This window comes from Lissotriton vulgaris, chromosome 6, assembly GCF_964263255.1.
Source record: "Lissotriton vulgaris chromosome 6, aLisVul1.2, whole genome shotgun sequence".
Lineage (NCBI taxonomy): Eukaryota > Metazoa > Chordata > Amphibia > Caudata > Salamandridae > Lissotriton > Lissotriton vulgaris.
Genome location: NC_141694.1, coordinates 1,234,294,603 through 1,234,315,733, shown reverse-complemented (window position 1 = coordinate 1,234,315,733; position 21,131 = coordinate 1,234,294,603). Strand labels below are relative to the sequence as shown.

General features: G+C 43.0%; 1 protein-coding gene across 2 annotated transcripts in view; it reads right to left on the bottom strand.

Moving 5' to 3' along the window:
* The window catches only part of LOC147708675 (E3 ubiquitin ligase TRAF3IP2-like), a 219,634-nt gene extending 198,726 nt beyond the window's left edge, over positions 1-20,908 (bottom strand). The window contains exon 1 of one of the 2 annotated variants that reach the window (XM_086925384.1): positions 20,653-20,908. The gene's annotated coding sequence lies outside the window, so the exon portion shown is untranslated. The remainder of the gene's footprint in view (positions 1-20,652) is intronic. The other variant, XM_086925385.1, reaches the window with a different exon arrangement.
* Positions 20,909-21,131: the final 223 nt, after the last annotated feature.

Genomic DNA, 21,131 nt, shown 5'->3' with positions numbered 1-21,131 from the left:
ATGTAAATTGTTCTGCATGACAACTTTAGCCCTTTAAAATGTATGCTTGCCCAGTGTCTTGCACTGCATGCAGCATTCACTTTGGAAAAATATGCTCTCCTTCTTGAACTAACAGGGGGGACCAGTAGTTAATGTATAACTGCGGCGGCCTAGTGGTAAGTTCTCACTTGGGTTGCAAATGAAAAAAAACACAATCAGACATAGAAGGATTCTGTTGCTGTTATATATTCCCCTCCGATATATAAGCAAATGACAGTGCAACTCATATCAAAACAGTGCAGCCGATGCAGTGCCTAAATGTGTGCATAAATACATAAAATAGCTAAACGCACAACAAAAGTGTATTTAATAAATGTATCAACCCTCTCTCAGTTTCAAACTGCCCACCAGCGCGAGTGAAACCGGTCCTGGCTGGTGATAGGATCTGACTGACCATTCCGTCCATGACCTCTCTGCTGGAACCAGCAAACAGAGGTGCAATGCTTTGCCACTGACCCATCACACATCCAGCTGTAAATGGAAAGAACACAGGGCTCTAGGAGCTATTTGGCACAGACACGCCACGCCGTCTGTGTACAACCCACATATGTAATGGCATGCCTAAAATATGTTCACAAGAACTGCGTCTAACATCATGTTTATAGGCAATTTCCACACACAGCTCAAAATGTTTGTTGGACAATTCGCACAGCCGGGGCTGGCAGATATATACGGCTCATCTGCTCCTGTTTCATTATGCAGTAAATCCGTCATCCAGTGAAAGTGATGCTGAAACAGCCATCTGCAGCGGCACCGCCGCAACAGCATGCCACAATGACGTCCTGCTGCAGCAAAGCCCATGGCGTGAATAATTGCACATTTCTTTAATTGAATTGAATTGAAAAGCTTTTATAGAGCGCATGGCTACCAGAAGGCCTTGCAGCTCTAGAGACAAAAGTCCTCACCGAACTAAGAAATGGAAGTCATCGAAACAAAAAGGTTTTTAGCAGTTTCCGGAAGGACATATAGTTGTTTTCTAGATGAATGTTAATGGGAAGCCGGTTCCAGCATTTAGCGGCAATATATGTGAACCGGCGACCCCCACTCCGGGCTTTGTTTATCCTGGGGACATCTACAAGACCCTTATTTTCCGAGCACAGGGATCTGTTGGGAAGATAAGGGGGAATGATGGATCGTAGAATTTGTGGGCCCGTAGCTGAGAGGGATCTATGGACCAGGCACATTGCCTTAAACTGAATACGTTCAGCCACTGGAAGCCAGTGGAGAGAGGCCATGAGCGGCCCGCAGATTCCCGGCTATGGACCTGCATAAGGAGGCGTGCAGCACAGTTTTGAACGGTTTGTAGTCTTTTAATAGTTGAACAATGAGCACCTAGGTACAGCACATTAGCGTAATCAAGTCTAGACCGAATCAGGGCTTGAATCATCAGTCTCCTTGCTCTAAATGGTACCAGAGGTATTATTTTTCTGAGCATCTTCAGGATTCCATAACAGGTGCCTGCCACCTTTTGTGCTTGCTCTTTAAATTTAAGGTTCTGGTCTAGCCAGACACCAAGACTTTTTATCTGCTCTTTAGGGGGAGGCATATCCCCTAAGCAGTTGGGCCAGAAAATATTGGCATCCAGGATAGTAGGTTTTCCCAGAAACATCAACTCAGTTTTTGCTCCGTTGAGTTTTAAAAAAGATCCTTCCATCCATGTGGAAACCTTGACCAGACAGTTAGCCAAATTAGACCCTGCTTTGTCAGATTGATTAAGGGATACGATCAGCTGAGTGTCATCACGCTGTTTATGAGAGACGCGCTGCACGTCTGGTGGGGATGGATTTCTATCTAGTGTTTTGGTGTGTCTGAATCAACACACGTTTTCCAGGGTACTGTTGTGAAGAAAAACATATTCACTTGTTCGACTTTAGTATTTATCCGAAAAACAATTTGACCTGCTACATGTGTGCTGTTTCAAAAGATTACTGCATGCTTGGACTGTCGGACTTGTAACCAAGCACTACAAAAGTAACACAATAACTTTCTTTTATATAGAGCTCACTGTCACCGTTTACCTGTTTTGCAGCACTACAAAATTGTTAGCAACACACCTGCATTTAACACTTTTTACGACAATGAACTATCTTTAACAAACGTTCTGTTCATGCACAGGGTGCACAGTCTAAATATCGACTTTTATATATCGACCTACAAAAATATTGAGTTGGAAATATCGAAGGTATAGAATATCTAGGTGAGGAATATCGTTGGACACAATATTGACCCTAAGGTAAGTATATCAATTTTTTTTATATCGATGTAAGTAATATCGAAGTTAGTAATATCGATATTTGTATTATTGTTATATAAATGTACATCATTTACAAACAATTAATAAATATTAAAGTGAAGTGAAGTGTAGTTCCTATATTCCCAATAGGCTCTGCGCATTGGAATAGTGTATCCTATAGTTTAGACGTAGGACTGAGGTCGACTAGGTCTCTATTGAATATACTAAACTTAATAGTGAGTGCCAGCTAGCTCAGAGGTCACTAGAAACTTTCTCGAATACACAAGAAGGGATTTGTTTCTAACAACCACATCAACATGACAACTTTGTTTCCCCAAGAATAAACGTATCTTCAGAGTTGTGGAAACAATAGATAAATATTTTACTCAGTCAATTGTGCATGCTTCGTTTCAACAGAGGTGCATAGAAATAGAGAGATGGGCGTTTTCAATAAAAGAATTTATTGAACAGTCTTCTTTCTCATGCAAGAATAGTGAACTGCTACAATCGTAATGCAGGCTGCAAAGTATAATGCGTACAGCGAGAATAGAATTATAAAATAATACTGTAACAGCATTGTATGGTTTCTAAGCCATATAAAAGTACATACATAAATACACAGACTAAAATACTCAACTAGTGCTATTTAAAATACGCCTACTGCAATGTACCTAACCTTAGTCTAGTACGTGGGAGGGAATAAGTATTTGTGTAGCATAGGTTTGGTTTTCTTTGCCAAGAATCTATCCAAGATTTCTCTTAGGGTCTAATCAGCTCCATACCTTAGTTTAGAATGAAGGAGGTCTAGTAGCTCTGTCTCGGGACTCGATTTCCCAACACCCCGCGAGGGGAGCTTGGAAACACTGGAGCTGGATTCTCGCTGAGAGAAATGCAGCCTCTTGATCAGTGCATCAGCTGGAGGGTCGGCTTCCTTCGGCACTTGCTGTAGCGAGCTGCGTCGCGCAAGTAGATTGTCGAGCTGCTCCGAACCACCGTGTCTTGCTAGAGCAAGTGAAGGCCTATTTATACCTTGAAGGTGCCTAGTTTGACGTAAAGTCAGGCATGATAACCTCAGGAAAGAACCCCAAGGGAATAGTAGTTCTTTGTAAAGTGCATGAGTCCTTGGACAAATCAATATTCAAGCAAGGGGAGGTCCCTGACTGCTTAAGCCGATTTTCCAAGAAATCGTTGTGACGTTTTGGTACGGGTGAAAGTAGCCATGCCTGTATTTGGACTGCATGGGCTATGTCTAAATATGGGTATGATTTCTATGTCTATAATAGCGTAATGTGAATTGTACCTATATAAGGGCATGAATCGGGAAATTTCGCTCTGATCCTAAAACCCAATACAACACCCACTCCACCTTATTATGTTCGACATTACTAAGTTATAAACACATAAAACATATCTAAAGCATGATCTGTTAAAAAACACTACTTAAATACAGAGAAATGCATTTGAAATGAGTTGTACATAAAAAGAGCATTTTGCTGTATGCATTTTAAAAGCAATGTTTTCAATCAAAGCATATAGTATGATTTTGGAAATGCTATCTGAATGAATCATAAAAAATACATTTATGAAATGGCTCTTAAATACAGAAAAAAAAATTTGAGACCATTCCATGGCAGATTATGTAAGCTGTTTGTATTAGGACAAGGTCAAATATTGTCTCTGGGAAGTATTCAAAGAATTCTTGTTCTCTAAGAATAGTTCTACTTTAAGCAGAGTACTTTGTGCCCCCCAAAAAATTCAATTTTGGAAAAAAGTCAAATTTTAGAAAAATATAGTTCCAAAGTTAGAAGCTTGTTTTGAAAAGTGAAGGTCGAATACAGAGTCCCATAGAACACTGTGTGCTAACTTCAAAAGTCAGTCTTATTGTTTGGAGAAAACATCAAATCTTCTAAGCTTGTAAACAATTTGTCTACTACAGTAGGTGAAAGTTGGACTACCTCGTTAAGCAGATCGATTGCACAAAAAGGAGAGGCATCGCCATCAGCGTCAGCCGCATTAGCAATGTTCGATAGAGATGGTACCTGTGTGCCTGTCGCTCAATGTATCTCACCGTCAGCAGTTTGCATCTGTGAGACCTCAATGAATACCATCATCAGGATTGGTAGCCGCTGGGGACAACAAAATGCATGAGCCGTTACCGATCCAAGCAAAGTATCAACATCCGTTGGCAGGCCTGATGGAAGTGTCAGACAGATGTCTAAGTAGTATACAAAAATGAGAGGGATCGAATGGGCAATGTATGAAAGGGTCCAGCGTACGCACCCTGATAATGAAACAACAAATAGAAGTATGCAGTTCCCCATAAGTGCGGGGAGAAATTAACCAAGCTGATGTGAGACAGTGAAGGGGGTGGGGGGATCCCCCTTTCAGAACTAAAACCCTCACACATCCAGCAAGCTAGGTGTCATGCTTCATCATATGGGTTCTGCTCCTCGTCAGACTGGCGCTGCAATGTCTGACGGGCTCCCAATGATGGGGCTCTTTATCAGAGATCTTCTGTTCCTGCCAGTTGGTGCATGTGGGTGTGAGGGCCTAGGGGAAAGTGTAGACAAGAAGTCAGTGTAGGAATATTAAAAAAGGTTAGCAAGTCCACGGTGGTAAATTTAATGATGTGGTATACTACCTTATTAAAAACAGTGAGTAGACACTAAACAGGCTGGTGCAAGGATCCAGCAAAGTTCAGTCTACCTAGCGGTCGACATGTTTCATGCAAAAGTGCACTTCGTCAGGACCTAAGGTGAAGTGAGTGCTACACTAGGAGGAAGGGGAATACTACCTTCCACCTTGGAATGATAGGCAGGCCGGATGGTCCTGCTCAGTCTTAGTGTAACCTGTAAAAAACCAACACAAGAAATGGGAAGAATTACCACCAGTTTAATCTAGTAACAGGTCACCACTGCTTGGTTACTAAATGCTGTCAACAGGGGAGGGGGAAGAGTGACAAGATGACAGCCGCACAGTGGATATAGGGTTAAAAAACATGGCGAAGCTAATGTTAGGGTATGGTGAGGCAATCAACAACATAAGAAAAGGGGTCTCACCCTACTTCTAAGCTAGTAAAGAATTCGTCTATTACAGTAGGTGAAAGTTGGACTACCTCGTTAAGCAGATCGATTGCACAAAAAGGAGAAGCATCGCCGTCAGCGTCAGCCGCATTAGCAATGTACGAAGGAGATGGTACCTGTGTGCCTGTTGCTCCACGTATCTCACCGTCAGCAGTTTGCGTCTGTGAGACCTCAATAAATGCCATCATCAGGATTGGTAGCCGCTGGGGACAACAAAATGCATGAGCCGTTACCGATCCAAGCAAAGTATCAACATCCGTTGGCAGGACTGATGGAAGTGTCAGACAGATGTCTAACACACATTCTTCTCCACATAGCAGGCATCGTAGAACAGGTAAGATGCAATCTTGCCAGACTGGTCGGAATGATAGAAACCACGTGGTATTCAGATCTCGTAAACGAGCCAAGCCCAGAATCTGTATCATGCGCTCATGACACTTCATTGTCAGTAGAGTGTTCTCTAAAGTAATCTGGGTGTCGCTGGTGGCTTGACTTGCCATATCGGAGCAGAAGGAACAAAAATAGTATTCCTGCTACGAGTCCCAAAATGAGAGGCAGGCCGCCGAACACAGAGTGCACGAAGTTTGGAAATATGCCGAGGAGTGCTTCAAACGGTGATAACAGTCCCGAAAAAACTGTCTTAAATGCATGTACAATACCACTGGTATCAGACATGTTTAAGATACGTTCTAACATTTCTACGAAATGTATAGGGCAGTTTGTTGATAAAAGGGCATGTATCTCTGCAGAAGACCTTGGAACTTGTAGTTCATACGTCTCTTTGGATGAGGTCAGTGGCACAGTTTTTTGTAAAAGAATGGTTTTCATTCTGCTTAAAGTACCAATTCGTATAGAAGAGATGTTCAGTGAAGGCCATAAAGGCGACTCTCCGTCTGTATTAGTTTTAGGAAACAATACTTGCATACAACAAGTAACCCTGGCTGACACAGTTACAAGATAGGCTATTCCTGGCAACATTTCACAGCAGCTGTGATCATTCAACATAATATAGCTTCCATTAAAAAGCTGCCTAAAAATTGGATCAATCACTGCAGCTGGAGAAACTTGCAGGTGGCCAACTTATCCTGCCACCTTGCAGGTGGCAGGATAAGTTGGCCGAAGAATCATCGCAGGCTCCGTGTAAGTTAATACCCTGACATAAAAGTGTACCGCTTAGTGAGTTTTTACAATTTGTACCACTAAGAAATACTTCTTTTACCCCAATCCAACATCTGTGTGTATATGGTAATTCCCAGGTTGACTTGATGTATTCTTTACCCAACCTTTCATATACGCCAGCTGGTATATGTTTCAAACAATACTGAAAATGGAAAATTGTGACAGGCAGAGTGATTGTCCCGTGTATTAGCCATTCTGTTGCTGGTTTTTCTGAAACAGTTAATGGTAATCTTTCCAGTTTTTCAATGCTCAGCACCGTATAGCCTGCTCCTCTTTGTGCCAAAGTGATTTGTTTATCTGTAAGGTTAAATACAGAAAACAATGACGTGGTGTTGATTAGACGCCATGGCACATATCCAGAACAAAGATTTTGTAACGTCCAGCCTAAAAGCATTAGAGAACGCAATTGTGACTGTCCATGCTGTAGCATGAGCAAGTCCTGTTCCATTATGTCTATGGCAGAGGAGACTATGCTGTCCAAAGAATAAATTCTGGATGACAGAGTCGTTAACCCATTATCAACTACAGAGAGAGATTTCTCTAAATTAATACGCTCAATTTTTCATATTCGTTCTGCAGTGTCTGCTTGTGTCGCTTTCCAAGCTTCATTATAAATGGCATATATACCAGCGTATATAAAACATTTATGACGCGGTTTTGCAGATTCTTGTAAGAAGTCCCTTAAATCAACGCCATCTTTAAGTAAAGATAAGTGTTGTTTTACCTATGTTAGTGTGGATTTTTGTAGCCAATAAAGGCACAGTTTTCCTACACTGTATGTTGCTACTATCCCTGGATGTTGTCTCTGGACATATCTTGGATCTGGCCCAGGGAATGTAAACCCTTGTGTCTTATTTAGGAATCTATCTTGACAGTTATTTGTTTCTGTGGGCCAGATTAACCATTTTTTCCAATCAGGATCAGTTCTGTTCTTAAGTGAAATTGTTTTTACGTCGACCACCCCCTCTGTAGTGTTTTTACTATCAGGTGTAGGTATGGACGGTTTTTTCAAGTCCTTTATCTTAGGTAGGCCAAGACAGGATGTCTGTTGGACAGTGTCGTTCAAAACCATTATTTGTTCAGGGATAATGCAGGCTCGAAATAAAGCTTCTATTCCCTGCACCTGCCAGTCTTTTGTGCCCCAGACAGTTTTTGTCTCAATGTTGTCTCTCCAAAAGTCAAAACCTAACGAGGAAAGCTGGGCATAAAAGGCTGCAGAATAAATTTGCTTAGTATTAGTCAACATACTTTTCATTCCTGTCTTATTAACATTTTAAAAGTAAAATGTTTCTGCATTTGAGACATTAAAACCTGAGAAGTATGGAAAATCTTTGTAGAATGTTTTTGAGCTACCCTTTGGTGGTGTTGGACAATGTTCCCATTGATTATAATTATGAACATTTGTAGGGTTTGCAGTTTGTGCAAATAATGATGACCATAGTGATTATAACAGTACATTTGTTCATAATACGATGAACCTTCTAAGTATTCATGTTTTGTAAATTTTGCAGACATCTCTAAGTCTCACATCATATTATTAACAGTCTCAAAATCCCAATCATCAGAAAATGTGCTTGGTGAAATAAAGTCACTCAAGGAAACCTTGAATTGGTGTAGAATCTTCAACAGCTCTGCAGGACCAATGATGTCATAATCAGTTTTGTCCCAGGCTATACCATCAGGTATAGGAACGGCTGTGATGTTCACTGATGTCAAGTCTCTTTGTTCACGATGAGATGATTTGTGTGGCTTGAGGAGTAAGTTGATGTTCTTACTTGCTGTGTCCATTTTACTATATCTTCCATTTATCAGCATTCCCAAACTTAATACAATAATTAGCCAAAGTAGGAGAAAAAGTGCACCTAGCACAATCCGTAGTTCAACCCATGGAGAAACCAGATAAGTTTTTTCAAGTTGATGAAAAAGTTCTGTTGCTTGTTCTTTAAAAGGTTTATTTGCTGGCATTGTTTCAGGTTCACTGGGATCCTCAGAAAACGTATCAAAGTTAATGAAATAGCCAGATGCAGTTCTGTCAATTGTAGGTATTGCATCAGGATTACTTGAAATCACTGGAGCTACTGGATCCCTTGTCATATTAGCATAGTTAGATGCTATATCATTATAGACAGGTGTTTCTTGATGAACTGTTATTTGGGTCTCAAGAGGCACAAGTTCCATGGCTTTGTTGCTTAGTCCTTCTTTTCGCACTGCAGATTCCTCAATGATGAGTCTTTCAGTTTGAACCTCTTGGATAGTAACCAGATTTGGTCGTCTGCTACATCTTTGGAGTCTGCTTGGCCTACTACTTATAATTAGCCACATGATGTGGTTTTACCAGGTCGGTAGATACAAACCTGTTCTCTTTTCTTCCAGCAAGGGGCGGCAGTAACACTGTTCTTGATCCGTGGATTGCTACAGGTACTGGTTGTCTATAAGAAGGCCCAAATTCCTTCTTATCTGCGATCTTTTATCTGACTAGATCCCCAATCTTGGGTATCCAGGCAGGCCTTGCTGGGACGGGTGGTTCCCTTTCAGTGGTGTGTTGCTTTGACTTCTTGTTTCATTTAAGTCCTGCAAAACAGCCAAACGGTGTTTGATATCAAAAGGTTTTGTTCTACCACTGAAGTGTGACGATCAAGGTCCTGGACAATCATTCTAGTACCAAAAAGGATTTAATATGGAGTGATTCCACCCAGAGAAGTTCTTGGCAGATTGTTTAGACTACATTGGACACTTATTAGATGTTTGACCCACCCATCACCCGACCCTAATACCCTAGCTGTTATAGATTGCTTTATGTCCCAGTTTTTTCTCTCCACTACCGAATTTCAGTCAGGATGGAATGGACTAGAATACCGCAATGTGACGCCCAGATTGACCATGGCCTCCTTGTAAGCTTTTGAGCTAAAAGCAGGACCAGAATGTAGCGTGCCGACTGCGTATGTGCCGATAAAGACTCGCAAATCTTTTCTACAGTTCGGGCGTCAGCCGAGCGCTGAGGCCACATCCAAATAAATCTTGAGCATGAATCCACTGCGACCATGATATATTTATAGATACCATTCCTCTGTAAGGGACCGCAGTTATCCAGGTAAACGCAAGCTAATGGTTTAACTGAAATTAACATGGGCGTCTGCGCCGGGCGTTTCACTGTTGAGACTTTCATCTTTTGGCAGATTTCACATTCCAAAACATAGTTTCTGGTCTGTTTCCTCATGCGTAGCCACCAGTATCTTTGCTTTAATAACGATACTGTGGTGGAAACCCCTGCATGTGCAGAGGCAAGCCCTTCATGTGCTGCTAAAATTAGTCCTAATCTATGTTCCATGTTTGGAATTACTTTATCCCCCGCTCCAGGGATTCGAGCAAACAGAACATTATTTGCATCAGTTTTATACGAGTATTTGAGTGGAAAGCCTTTGGGTAATGTTTTACCGCTGTCTTTGTTGGAAGCGGTGACAGCTTGCATTGTTTCGCTGTTTATTTTTGTTTTTGAACGAGTGATTGCAGCTACGGAAGCTGTTTGCACAGCTGCCTCAGTGGCTACATCAGCCAATGAATTCCCTGCAACGTGAACGCCATCACATTGATGACTCAGTGTATGGATCACGTGAGTCTTTTGTAGTTCTTTCTGTAATTGAACTACTTGTTCCAAAAGCAACTTATGCCTGATTGTGCCACCTTTTGCGTCTTTGGAACCGTTTTGAATCCAGTTCTGCAAGTATTCATTGTAAGATTGAACGCAGTAATACGTATCGCACACTATGAGTGTGGGGAATTTGCGATCAGTGTTTTCAAGCGCCATCTTGAATGCTTGTAATTCAGCTCGCTGAGCTGTACAATCTCCGAGAGATTGCGTTTTTGTGACCATAGGTCGGAATTTACCATCGCGCCAACGACCTTCATTGATAGCGCACGCAGCACTATAAGCTTGTTTACCCCCAATTGCGGGCTGTGCTGATCCGTCTGTATAAATGATACATTTGTACTGTTCTAGAGGCAGAATCTCAGTAGGCAGAGGACATTCTTGTTCATATTGTAGAAATTCTTGTGTTTTCAAATAGGGGTCAAAAACGTATTCAACGTCTGTTGCAGCAAGAGAGTTAACCCATTGTATCCATCTCGGATGTAAAGCTTTTGCATTTGGAATGCTTGCTTTTGTCACTGCCTCTAAGGCAGGTACATGTGTAACGACCATAATGCGCTTACCCTGTGCGAGGGCTCTCTCTTTTGCTACTACAGTTTGAACCGCTGCCAGAATTTTCTCTGTTGAAGTGAATTTCATTTCAGCTCGTGTGTACAAGTATGATTTATAATTGGTACTTTTTCCCCTTCATTAAAGGTTAAGCTTGTAATCCGCATCTTCCTGGGATGATTCGGATGACAAGGTTGCGTACGTTTACGGGAGTCTGTAAATGTGTTGTTGCTAACATGTCTGTTTGCACTGAACGCAAAATTTCTCTGTGTTTTAGTCCAATTAGTTGTTTTTAAGTCAGGTTTGATTAATTCATAGAGGTTTAACCCTTTCTGTGTAGTTTAGAATGTATGTTCTTCCGAAATTTAGGAAGCCTAGAATTGACTACGTTTTTCCGCGTTTTTGGAGGTTGGAGCAGCGCACACTTTTCTAAAAAGTTGGCTGCCAGGCTTTTTCCTTCTCTTGATAACTCGTATCCTAGAAAAAGGACGCTGAGGTGGGAAATTCTTGATTTTCTTAAATTTAATTTATACCCTTCAGAGGCGAATCCAAGTATAATGGTATTCACTCTGTTCAAGTGCCTGTCCAAGTCATCGTCTGTTAGATAGATGTCATCGACATAAGATAATGCCTCATCATCATATGTTTGTAGTAACTCTGTTACTTTGGCTGAAAATAACCTTGGACTATTCTTGAATCCCTGGGAGAGACGACAGAAGTGACGCTGTGTCCCTTTTATTGAGAAAGCAGTCAAGTACCTGCTTTCAGGTGCAATTTTTGACAGAAGAAACCGTTAGAAATATCTAATGTGGTTTTATATATTTTAAGCACAATGTTATTCATTAGTGCTGCACTGTGTGCGTTTTGTACTGCAAAAGTTTTGCAACAAGAGTTTAGATGTCTGTAATCCAAAACTAGACAATATGTATTGTCTGGTTTGGAGACAGGAAACAAAGGATTGTTCATTGACGAGGTGCATGTTTCAATCACCCCTTGGTATTCAAGTTGATCTAATATCTCCCTGACCTGTTTCTTAGCTTCTTGCTTAACTGGATACTGCCTTTGTGCAGTTGGTTGAGTTTTTAACTGGATTTTATGGTGAGGGGAATCCTCATCCCATCCTACATGATTTTTATATAATGCCGGAGCCTGGGCTACAGCCCATTTTCTGGCATAGGTGTATTTTAAATTAATTGGAATGTGATTGGAGAAGGCTGGCATAATGATGTCTTCGCCATGTGAGCACTCCCTGACAAATTTTGGTAGCCAGTCTTTTTCAGCTAGAAGAATGTCATAACCCTTTGAGAGCTTCTTCCAAAAGAGTGCTCTTATTTTCCTAGTTATGTCCCCCTCCATTCGGAGCATTACTTCATATAACTTATGTGGTACACTAACCCTAGTATCAGCTGTTTCAACTTGGATGTACTCATTCAAGTCCACTGTCTCCAGATGATCCTTCAAGATCTTGCGAGCTACGGTTACTTCTGCTGCGCTGTCCAGCATTGTCTGGGCCCACTCACCGTTCTTGAGTTGTGTCTTCAAGATCCTCGGCATGTCTGATTTTTAGACCTGCTACCTTCTTTTTGATGAATTGGGTGTTCTTATTTTTTGGAACGTGTTGATCGTCTTTGGACTTCACGCGTTCTTCTTTGTGTTCTGACCGTCCTCTTCTTTCCGATTTCTGTGAGGAAGTCTGAAAGGTACGAGAGGAACGTGTATCAGTATCTTGATATCTATCAGGTTTTTTCAAATTATCCCTGTTCCTGAGGTTATACCTCTTTTGAGAGGGCTCCTTTTAAGGAGACCTATCTCGGGATTGAGAACGCTTCTCTTTCGAAGTTTGTTTAGTGTTCTCCCACTTCTTTTTGGGAATAGTGAGAGCGTTTTTAATAAAGACCTTTTCAGGACTTTCAGTTAGTTGGGGTTTAACCTGTTTCCCACCCAAACTATCTCTACCTAGTTCTGCATAGGATTTCTCAATTATTCTGGCCAGCTCATATGGTTGCTCAGTTACATCAAATTCTCTTAACTTTTGGCGGATCACGACGGATGCTGCCTCACCTTTAATATTGCCAAATATTATAGTTGAGACCCATTTGAAATCTTTCAGTAGTTTCATACCCATGTTTAAAGCAGGCTCTGCCCCGTATTAATTTTGAACCTGTTTCAGGACATCTGGTATTACCGCCATAGACGGCACACCATGTGTTTTTGTATAGATTGCAGCAAAGACTGTACCCCAAGTGCCAAAGTCCTCCAGGTGTGGTGCTATCCCCATTGGTAAACAGATTGTTAGAATCCTGTGTTTCTCATGAGGGGTAGTATCGGGAAATACTGCCTCTATTTGAGTAATTTTTTGAGTTATCCAGAATGGAATTTGTTCCCTTTTTGCGGGCAGTTTACCAATGACTGATTGTATAGTCTGTGGTGTGATTTTATTTGTGTTCCCCTGGTAAGGGGTTTAGGGCCAGATGTAGGTATCCAAATACCGGTCGGAAACAGCCGAAAATACCAATTTTCTGCCGTTTCCGACCGGTATTTGGATATTGAGATGTAGGGGCATGTTAAATTACAAAATCGGTAATTTTACCAAATTTGTAATTTTTCCAATTCGGTAAAATACCGAATTGGTAAAATTACCGATTCTGTAATTCAACATGTAGGTAGCATTGTAATCAGTGCTACAAGGGTTTAAGGATTTGTTATTTACCACCAACTAGAAGTTGGTGGTAAATAATGAAAACCCTTCGAAAAGCATTTTTTTTGCAATTTACAATTGAGGGGTGCAACAGGGTGTCAAAGTGACACCCTGTCCCCCTTGCAAATTCGGTAATTTTACCGAATCAGTATTTACCGATTCGGTAATTGGCATTGATTCCTATGGGCCTCAAGGCCCATAGGAATCAATGGCTATTACCGAATCGGTAAATACCGATTCGGTAATTACCGAATCATTCCGATTCGGTAATTTCAAAAGTGAAATTACCTACATCCCATTTACCTACTCTTAAATACCGAATCGGTATGATTCGGTATTTAAGAGTAGGTAAATCGAGATTACCTACATCTGGTCCTTAATGTGGAATCCTTGAGGTTGGACTGTTAGAGTCCGCATGACATATTCAGTGCTTAATTTGTAAAATATGAAGTCCAGGTGCTCAAATATTTGTCAAAGGCCACACCCACTTTCCCCTGGCTCCGCCCACTTCCTCCACAGTGGGCCCTTACCTCCCCATACCACCTCTGTTCCCTCCACCAGACCTGCAAACGCCCTTACATCTCCCTCCCTCCTGCTGTCGCCACACACCTGCGCACTTTACCCTCTTGCGCTCAGCCTCTATCTAGGCAAACTCTAACCCCCCCCCCACCACCTTCTAATGTCTCCAAGGCCTGTAAACTCACCCTCTTCTGCGGCGTGTCCCCATCTCTTCTGATATCTATTTAAGGCCTCCTCTCCCTTAGCCCTGATTAGGACTCCGCTCCCCCATGTCAAATTCTCACCTGGTTGTCCCCTACTTTCCTTCGGGTCTTTTCGCTATGCCTGACACCTCCCCATCTTACACACCCTTCTAATCCCTCCCTCCCGCAGGCCTGCACACTTGCTCCTCTCTTCTGCTTTTTAAACATAAACTCGCCCCTCTTTCCTGCTCTCTTCTACAGGGCTGTCTTGCCCCCCCTTCTGGTCTTCAGTCTCCTGACATCACCTACCCTCCTCAGCCCTCTCCAGGCAGGCCTCCAAACTACCATTTCTCCCGCTCTCTCCTCTGTCCATACTGAGAGGGATTTCCGGGACCGCCCCACCCCAGCTTTTCAACCTTCCCTAGGAATGCACTGCATACCCCCTTGCAGGGAGGTGCCCCAGTGTGACGTCAACTCGCCGCCTCACTCTACAAACTAACCACTCACAAGCAAGGACATCATGTACCAGGACATGCCTGCCAACAAGCCTTTCACCTCCACCGGCCCTCAAACTCCCCTGGAAGGCTGCAGCCAGGTCCGTGGACTGAGTCCTCGTGATACTTGCACTGTTCTTCACACCTCCCATATCGTGCAAATTACCTTAACAAAAAGATTATCACACCTTTTATTCCTTTCATGGATTTTTTTTTTCTTAGCCCAGCCAAATAAAAGTAAAGTATGTCAAACATTTACCAGAACATGCCTGCCAACAAACCTTTCATCCCCACAACCCCTCAAACTTCCCTGGGGGGCGGCAGCCACGTCTGTGGGCTGAGGCCTCGTGATTCTTGCACTGTTCTTTAGATTAAATATTGTGCCATGAACATTCTTGCATGGCTAGCCCTCCTGACCCCGTGCACACTATGGATGTTGGGTGTATGCTTGTGAAAAGTTCAGTTGGAGTGATATTTAGGTTTATTTCCTTTGCCTTCCTTGCAACCTGATTATCGCCACTTAGGTTTGAAAGTGTACACGTTAGACTGTACATTTCGGTATGCTTAACAGTGTTCTTTACTGTATTTGATGTGGCACAAATGGATTTACAGCTAGCTGCAGGGGGATGTGCAGGGATTATTCTTTTTTCGAAAGGTCATATCGACCAGGGAGTGCTGTACATAAAAGAGTGCATTAGGGACATAGGAAATCGGAAATTAGGGATGAGTGAGACGGGATTTGGCTGCACACGGTTTGTGTCATATGTGCAATGTCACCAGAAAGATTCTTTGCGCTGTGACATATGAATGCACACGGTGCCCCGCCCGACGCCGTTGGCATGATTGCTGGGGCGGTGGGCCTCTCTAACTCGGTTCAAGTGACTGTCACCACGAGCCAGTAAAAGCAGCATTGTTTTTTTATTATTTACTGCCTGTGCCACGGTTACTGCTGGCGGCTCTTCAAACACAGGACAAATCATATTACAGAAAGACTATCGCACCTTTTTTTTAACCGTTTTGTCTTTAATGGATTTTTTCATTTCTTGTGAGCACAGCCAGCTAAGCGAAGGTATGTATGTCATAGTAGAGATTATACCATTTAGAGTAGCCAGGGTTAAAATTCAGCAGCCTCGTAGCATAGCAATGCACAACGTTCCCCGCCCGATGCCAGTGGCAATTGCTGGCACCTCTGACTCGGTTTAGGTGACGGGCCCCACGCGCCAGTAAAAGGAGCAGCATTGTTTTTTTTTCACTTACTGAGGTTACTGCTGGTGGCACTGACTTACTAAGAGGCCTGCTACTGCTCCAAAGTTCCCGCCTCGATGTTGTGGTAACGGATGCCGGAGTACGTGTGCGCTGGGGTGTGGAGGTGTGGTCATGTGCTCCACCATCCCTGGAATGAAAAAAGGTTACGCACACACGGCACGCTCACGCAGTCCCCTACACTATAGAACTAAATACAGCCCAATCAGGGGCCCGCCCACCTCCGGCAAAACTGAAAGCAAATGAATTTGCATCAAGGAAACGAAGTAATCGGGCTCGCTCTCTCAGCAGCACTGCAGTCTGCAGAGAAACACTCTTCTTCACCGAGGAGAGGACTCTGGAGACTGTCTGAAGTGAACAACTTGGCAGTACGGCAATTATATTTTATTTACTTTGACCATGACGTGCAGACTGCAGTACAGTCGTTTTGGTGAAGTGAGTTGTCAGTGGCAGTGTAGACCCGGCCCTGATAAAAAGGTGCCGGTGCTAAGCACCGGCAAGCACCGGCACGAATTAAGCCCTGGACATATTGAACCAATTATCTATGGATTTTGATTAGTTGTTTTAGTTGAACTAATAGTTCAGCACCTGTCATTTCTTCAATGTCGGGATGTGGTGTATAGCTGGCTAGTACCGCCATGTTGCTCCTGGTCTACCTAGTGGACCGAGTCTGGTAATATGATTTTGATGTTGTAGGGCACCTTTAAACCAGAGCGCATGCTCTTGGTATGTTAGTGGAATCTCAACATCCTCGAAAGGAGTGTATTCCGTTGGATGTTCCTCTACTTTGTAGAAGTGAAACACATGTGATACTGGATTTGCTTCAGGGAAGAAAATCCATGAATAGAATACCTCTGTCTGCCGATATTCATGTGCCTCTATGACAAAAATTACTCTACCACCTCTTGGTGACAGGTCATTTGTTATAAGCTTTATAGTGATTGTTTTTCTTAAGTTTTCCGGGATGATTATAGCATCCATGTCGTCTTGTTGGAAACCTGTAACGTTTAAGCCTGGTTGGGCTGCAGTTGCTGCAGCTCCACCGTTCCCGTTTTCAGTCATTTTGTTGGCTGAAAGTTTTTAGAGCGAGTTTCAAGGAAACAAAGATAAGGTGCACAATATTTTGGAACACTGTATCCTTCAACGTTGAACAAACCAAAAAACTAATACATAGGATTTTTCGTCCTACTCAGTTATGGTGGATATTTTATCCTTTTACCCACTCCAGGCGTCTATTGGAGTATTTTACTGGAAAAAGGGGTCTCTGTGAAAAGCACGACTGAGTTACTCTAGTCACCAGTCGGTCTTTAGACGGACTTCCTTTAGTCTCTCCTTGTTGTTTCTTCCCTTATCCTCCCTTTCTCACCTCCCCTGCCCCCTCCACTACTTTTCTCTCCTCTTTCTCTCCTCTCCCAATGTATTGCCTATTGTTTGATGTATTGTATAATTGTTGACCTTTTCTGTTACATTGTTGATTCTCATGTAAAGCGCTCTGATACCTTCGGGTCTAGCCAACGCTATATAAAACTCTTTAAATAAATAAATGTAGTGTTGTTCCTCTATTCCCAATAGGCTCTGCGCATTGGAATAGTATATCCTATAGTTTAGACGTAGGACTGAGGTCGACTAGGTCTCTATAGAATATACTAAACTTAATAGTGAGTGCCAGCTAGCTCAGAGGTCACTAGAAACTTTCTCGAATACACAAGAAGGGATTTGTTTCTAACAACCGCATCAACATGACAACTTTGTTTCCCCAAGAATAAACTAGTCGTGGAAACAATAGATAAATATTTTACTCAGTCAATTGTGCATGCTTCGTTTCAACAGAGGTGCAGAGAAATAGAGACAGGCGTTTTTAATAAAAGGATTTATTGAACAGTCTTCTTTCTCATGCAAGAAAAGTGAACTGCTACAATCGTAATGCAGGCTGCAAAGTATAATTCGTACAGCGAGAATAGAATTATAAAATAATACTGTAACAGCATTGTATGAAAGTACAAAAAAAGCCATATAAAAGTACATACATAAATACACAGACTAAAATACTCAACTAGTGCTATCTAAAATACGCCTACCCCAATGTACCTAACCTAAGTCTAGTACGTGGGAGGGAGTAAGTATTTGTGTAGCATAGGGTTGGTTTTCTTTGCCAAGAATCTGTCCAAAATTTCTCTTAGGGTCTAATCAGCTCCATACCTTAATTTAGAATGAAGGAGGCCTGGTATCTCTGTCTCGGGACTCGATTTCCCAACACGCCGCGAGGGGAGCTTGGAAACACTGGAGCTGGATTCTCGCTGAGAGAAATGCAGCCTCTTGATCAGTGCGTCAGCTGGAGGGTCGGCTTCCTTCGGCACTAGCTGTAGCGAGCTGCGTCGGGCAAGTAGATGGTCGAGCTGCTCCGAACCACTGTGTCTTGCTAGAGCAAGTGAAGGCATATTTATAGCATGAAGGTGCCTAGTTTGACGTAAAGTGGGGCATGATAACGCCAGGAAAGAACCCCAAGATAATAGTAATTCTTTGTTAAGTCCATGGGTTCTTGGACAAATCAATATTCAAGCAAGGGGAGGTCCCTGACTGCTTAAGCAGATTTTCCAAGAAATCGTTGTGACGTTTTGGTATGGGTGGAAGTAGCCATGCCTGTATTTGGACTGCACAGGCTATGTCTAAATAAGGGTATGATTTCTATGCCTATATTAGGGCAATGTGAATTTTACCTATATAAGGGCATGAATCGGCAAATTTCGCTCAGATCCTAAAATGCCATACAACAGTTTCTTCAGTCTTGATCTTAACAAGTTGTTTATTGTGATTCCAATGGCTCTTTCCCATAATTCTGCACAGTAATTGCAGCCAACACGTGTTTCGTCGCAATCACGGCTTCATCAGGGCTACAAATATCACGAAACATAACAGAAAAGAACTATCTAATCTAAAATAAATTGGAATAAAATAAAATAAGGCACTGATAACCATCACCAGTGACTTAGATGTGCAACGTGTCTAGCAAGCAAACACGGTGAGCTGTGGGAAAAAGATGTCAGATCACCATATAGTATTTACAGATATTTGGTCAGTTACATTTTTCATCACCAAATCGATGGAGGAGGGCAGCATATTGGATAAACGAAAAGTAACTAGTTACAAGAAAGTGATGAGAACATTCTTTATGGTGCGTTAAAGTACCATTATGATAACTACTGACAAGAAGCACAGTGACACTCTGAAGTATCGGTCAGCCATTGAGTACCTGCTCACCCTACCTGCATCCTGATCCCGGTAGCAAGAGCACATCTTGACCAGGACCCATCTACCCATGTGGTTGCATGAGCGACTATGTAGTGGCTCCTTAGTGGTCTTGCATCGGCCCAGATGTGGCACATATGTAGCCACAAAACAGTCCAATGGCAACCCAACCAAGGGGCCTCCGCAAGCGCGAAAGATGGACTTGACCCTGCCACACCGATAGATGCCAGGAGCTAGCGGGCCTGAAAGAGGAGACTTCTACAGATGGTAGCACGCCAAGAATATCTTCAAGGAGTCAAGCAACACCACAAATGCAGGCTTTGCGATGTACTCCAAAAAAACTCCAAGCGCACCCTGTTTTTGAACCGTTGACACCAACCACAAATCATCTGGAGCATCAGCAGAGTGGACCAACTCCAAACAGTTGACGTGGCTCCAGCTGGTGTGCAGCGAGAAGGTTTTGGACATCCTTGAACCAGTGTTTGTGTCCTGTCTCACACAAGTTAAAGTATGAAAGCGAGCAGAGATGTCCGGTCGCAGCTAGCTTCATCAGTCCATGCATCCACTGGTGCTCTGCTGATTGACTCTAGAGACTGATGGAGTACATGGTATCCAGTTTATGGTTGTTTTGTTTCAACAGGTTGGACTTGTTGGCCTTTCTTTTGGATTTTAGAAGAAATGCACTGTCCTGCTACATATGTCATGCCGCAGCTTCTCACCAACCTCAGACCCATCCAACACAGGCGCCACCAGTCAGGGGACCCTGATGATAAAAGGGTCGTGGGCACACGTGCTTGTGGCAAATTAAACACCAACCCCACTAGTGTCTGTGTCATTACTTTAATTGGCATGTAAGCGGGCCCAGGACCAGCTATTTTCCATTAACCTAACCTTTTACAATTAACCTTGTGTTTTTTCGATAGTACAATGTCCAGAAATGCTCCAAATGTATCCTACAGAAACCATGTACAACTAGTCACATTTCTACCAGAAAATTGTGGTTTATATCACTTCCCGTCCCTCCTCGAGGCTTCTGTGCTGAAGAAAAATGCTGATCGCCATGCACAAGTCACTGTTTGAAATCAGTGTACACAGAGCGCAGTACACTGTCCAGCTCTCCGTTCTGGTAAGCCACCGCGGAGCCTGGAGAGCAAGTCATGTTGCGCAACTAGTACACCCTTCCGGAGCACTCCAGTCAACATTCAGAATAAGGTCTTAGACAGATAGGACGACAAACACAAATTTCAACTCCCCCCTGCCGTGCTCCGAGCAGAAATAATGGGACCTAGGTAGCGGCAAGCAGAGAAAGGTAAGAAGAAGCACGAACAACTGACAGGCTTCAAACTCCGCAAGACTTACAAAAACGGCCGGGATGTGACAGGTAGATAAATAAACGTCGTTGAAACGCAGCGATAAATTATTGTGTGCGCTGGTCAATTAAAAAAAAAACGCGACAACGAAAAAAGAACTACAACGCCATGACAGGTGAAAGTAAGAGTCCTTATCTCTCAGGTGACTTACCTCTAGAAGCAAGGTACTGAAGCCGTAAGAAGCACGGATTTAGATAGCCCCTGTGACAGATGAGGGCACCCGTCTCTCGGTGCGTAGCTCGTTCGCTTCCGCGCCCCTTTGGCCAACTACGTCAAGGTGTACAGCCTTACAGGAAGTGACCCGGCTCTGCAAGTGCGACACGACAGCAGCGCAACTGTAACTACGAAGCAGCTGCATGCAGACGGACTTATCCCTGCCCTCCCTGCTCTCTGCCCCGGGCAAGAGGGATTGAACCAGGAAGAGAGAGGTCTCCTCGGCGGCCTGGAAGCATCCACGCTTTCGCTGCAGCCAGGAAGTGGCGTGCGATGAATTCTGGTAAGTGTTCTCACAGCGCACTGTATACAAGGCAGGGAAATCCCCGACCTTTGAAGCCAGCGCACCAGAGTGTGCACAATTCAAATTACGTCACTACTAATTTACTTAGAAACTAAAAAATTGATGGGAAGGCA